This window comes from Nomia melanderi, chromosome 2, assembly GCF_051020985.1.
Source record: "Nomia melanderi isolate GNS246 chromosome 2, iyNomMela1, whole genome shotgun sequence".
Taxonomy (NCBI): Eukaryota; Metazoa; Arthropoda; class Insecta; order Hymenoptera; family Halictidae; genus Nomia; species Nomia melanderi.
In genome coordinates this window covers 20,420,275-20,424,565 of record NC_135000.1, presented here as the reverse complement: position 1 = coordinate 20,424,565, position 4,291 = coordinate 20,420,275, and positions in this window count along the sequence as shown.

The following is a 4,291-nucleotide window of genomic DNA, read 5'->3' as shown; positions in this document are numbered from 1 at the left end:
TCGGCGAGGAGCTTCCCATCGAGGCGTCCCGTGACCGCCGGATCACCGATTGCCGCCGGAAACTCGATGATAATGCGAGCACAAAGCCACGACCACGGCCCCGATGTGACTTCCAAGGTGATCGCATCGCAGTTAATACGCCCGGCGACGCGTGCCTCTCGATCGCTGCTCGGTCAAGGGCCAAGGGACAGATACCGATCGATCACGGCTTGGTATCTCGCGATTCCATCGTTCGACAAGGCCATTTGTCGCACGCTGCAGAATGTTTTAGTGTGTGGAGCATGGTTGTCCAATCTTCTGGCTTGACTAATTGTGAGTCACATTAACACTAGGACTATCACGTGGGTCAAATCGACTCATTTCTGAATATGAAATGTATATTTTACAAGTGTTTAAATTATGAGGATGCTTTTGTGAGAGATTGTAAAATAAATTCGTGTTTGTATAGATAAGGATAAGAGGCTATTTAAATTTTAGGGAGTTTGTTGTTATAATTTTTATGAAACATTGGAAATAAGGTACTACAATACCTAATAGTTCTAATGTTTAGAAAAGAAACAATTATCTTCGGTTGGATGTAACAAATGTTTGCGACAGTTTCGGTGATCTTTTCTTTTTACCAATTGAATCTTCCGGCAGCGTGGTATGAATAAAATTCTTTAAATGTTTAGTTGATAATGTGTACTTTATCTAATCTAGCATTGTGTAAGAGACGCTACTAGGGAGGATGGAACTTATGGTTATTAGTATAAGTTAATGTTGTAGTGGAATGTTTTATTGGGTACTTGCCAATAACGAATTCATTATTGTTTAACGAAATCAGTTTAGTTCTATAGATATCAAGGATTCGCAGCGTATCATTAATATTTATGATTCCCTGAAAGTTATTTCTTCTCGAGCGAAAGGTCGGGATGACAGTTTCAATTTAGCGTGACATTGACACACAATTAAGAAAACCGTGGATTATTTATTGTGTATCCAATAGAAGACAGTAGTTCCCCTATTAACTTGTTGTGTCGTTTTCCTTGTTTATCGATCTTGAGACTGCTTAAAGTCATCGCGACCTTAGTCACGTAATCAAATAAAAAAAAATGACGAAGGTTGGCTGACAGGTGCTGTAAGAAATTATACGAAAGAATTTTTACAAATTAAAGAATGGAATTTTCGGAGGAATGTAAAAAAGGTATATTACCTGTTATTAATGAACATGAATAATTATTTAAGTGCAGGAAGAAATGATATCGGTAGAAATACAAATTTGTACATTTTCTAGTAAAAAGAACATCGCCATTAGTTACCAGTATTCTCATTTTCAGGTTTAAAATGAAACATTATATGCAGGCCTGCCTTCTACCACACCAATAAAGCCCGTTAATTTAGGGTCTACTTTACGACCATAATATAATGCGTCCACTGATTATACAAAGTAATGGGAGACGTATTTTTAGTTTCCAATTTGAAATATGACTAGTGTTCAGGAAATAAAAATATTAACGTTCACATTACGTTACTTTTTTCATTTCAATCATTCATCCCCAATTACATAGAAACACTTAATACAATTACTACAAATTTGTTCATCTCTAAAAATTCATCAAAATATTCAACGTCCATTCAAAAACCACAAAGACTCATCGATAATATTCAAAAAACCAAATTCCTACCTAACATATTTCTAAAAAGTACAAGAAACATTAAATATTAATATACGCAAGATGACCGATTCGAAATTTGCTCAAAATTCCAGCGTCGCGACCGCGGCAATGGTTCCAATAACAGTTCCGAAAAATATCGAGCACTCCGGCGTATCTTTCTGGGCTCCGACAGTTTCCGTTCTTGCTATAGCCTGAAGATTATTATTATTACACGATCCCGTTATGCAGTCGCGTTTTAATAAGATTGGCCCATTCTCAGATAAGACTATCCAATTACGTTCCGCCGTTTTAGATGAAGGTTCGGATAGAGGTAGTTTATACCGAAAAGATTGGCGACTGGCGTATGAAAGGGGACGTGACGGAAGTCTCGCGGCATTTTACATCGATCCTGGTGTCGGGGTGGACAATTAAAGCCGCTCGTGACGTGTAATCGTGTTTCCCGAGTGCATACGTTCTCCGCGACGCTGTTATCATCGACAAACGACAATCGGATTATGCGCCTACGAATAATCACTGTGACAGGTGGTCAGGATAATCGCGGGGACACGGAAGCTGTTGACCGCGCGCTCGTCCGCTGCGGAACGGCGCAACATTGCTAGATACAATCTCGTCATTAGACTCTGGGAAAATTGGGGACCGTTTCTTGTAGCTGGTCACGTGCAATGAATCGCGGCGACAGTCGCAAGAAATTTGGGAAGATGGTGCTGCCAACAAAAACGGGGTCAAAATAATGTTCGCGGGATTTTGGACAAGTAACACGGGCTGGGTTCGGTTATTTAATTTGTTGACCGAAGAGAAGTCGATTTGTATTTGCGCGGACATGTTTGAATATATTTCTTTGTTTCCAGTTTTATTCTTTAATTTAAATGTTTGGCGAAACTCTATTTGAGGTGTTCAGTACTTCGATTTAATAAAGACTTACGTGAATCATTGAGTATTTTACTGACCAGTGGTAGCGTTATGGGAATTGAATGAAGATAAAGAAGAGGAATTTATCAGATTTTCTTCGGAGATAAATTGTAATTTCCACCGGCTTGTATTCTCCTTTTTAATAGATGGCCCCCATATTTATTACTCCCGAGGGGAATTCCGTAGATTAAGTAAATCGGATTCCGTGACTCTATGGAAAGTGACGCGTGGAATTTTATGATAGCGGAAGTCAGAAATTTATCTTCCTTTAAAGCTACTTGTTCGTAATGAATATCAGTATAAATCACGAGTGTAACGAGGGATCGTGTTTCTGATTGAGTAACTTCTTCTTTTCGTGTTATCCGCTTCGTTCTTATATTTTAATTAACAAGAAAATTGCTTGCTCTTCTGCATAACGATTTAGACACATTGCATCCTATCGATCATTATTAACACGTTACGGAACATTAATTTATTCGTAGAATAATTAAGTGGGGAATGTATCACAGTGCTTGAATATTTGCGCTATGTATGTCTTGTTCAAGCAAAAGCTTCTATGTATAATGCATGCTAGACAGGTGTGACACTGACATTATCATTCATAATTCACAATTGCATTCAAACTCTAGTCCCGTGATATCCCACTTATACCAGGATTTAAGCATTGAACTCATAAATAAAACAGTCCAAACTAATCTAAGATCACCAAGATTCTCATTAGTCCTTTGAATAGTTTGTTGAAAGCTTTACCCCGAAGACGTCTCAAACTTTCAGTAAACTTACAATCTTCCAGATTCAAGGTTTCCAGTATCCTACATCTGGACTTTCCAGTTTAGACAGACTCAGAACTAATTAGACCCTACTGGAAAGTTTGTCTCATAGAGGCCTTGACCTTAGGACGTCATCAGTGCTAGGTTCCAAGTTCCCAGTCATTCTACATCTGAATTATATAGTCTAAACACAACTAAGATCAATCAGACCTTGCTGGTTCCACTGGCTGGCCCACTAGAAGGTTCAGCTTGAAGAGACCTCGTCCTAGTGCACCCTGAGTTATTGGTTACTAGGTTACTGACTTCATGAGAACTGGTTGATCCTATATCTTTCCACATTCCACACTTCCGATACTGGATATTTGTTCTCCATAGACTAGACTAGAATCACCTATGCTCTTTTTCTCTCCCAAACTACCTTTAAACATTACTCTACCCTACATGACCTAGGCCCCTAAAATAGCAATTCCATGATCACAATAGGGTATCCAAATGTCTTCATGCAAATAAACCCTTACTACACAAAATATATCAAAACTACTATCTCCACACTCAATATCTGATACTGCAAATTCCTCTGAACAAAGGTGAAAGTTTATTGTACCAGGGGATGCAAAATAAATCATGAAAAGCTATTTTCAAGTGCAGCACTCCGCACACGTGTCTTCGTATTCGTCGTATCAAACGGATGCATCCGGACCCAGTTTTTCATAATACACGTCTCGCGACACGTCTTTCACCCCTGTTTGACACAAAGGCCAGAATCTGTGGGGTGAAGAGGAAACCCCGCGGATTCGCGGCGTGTGCGGTCACGCGTGCACGTGCATACGCCGGCGGTGCGCCACGGGGAATATGAAAGCGAGAGTCACTCGGCTGTTACTCCATCCACGTTCCGTTGAACTTGACCTACTCTTTGTCTCGCTGTACACTGCGTTCCTCTTCCATTGCGGCGCAGCT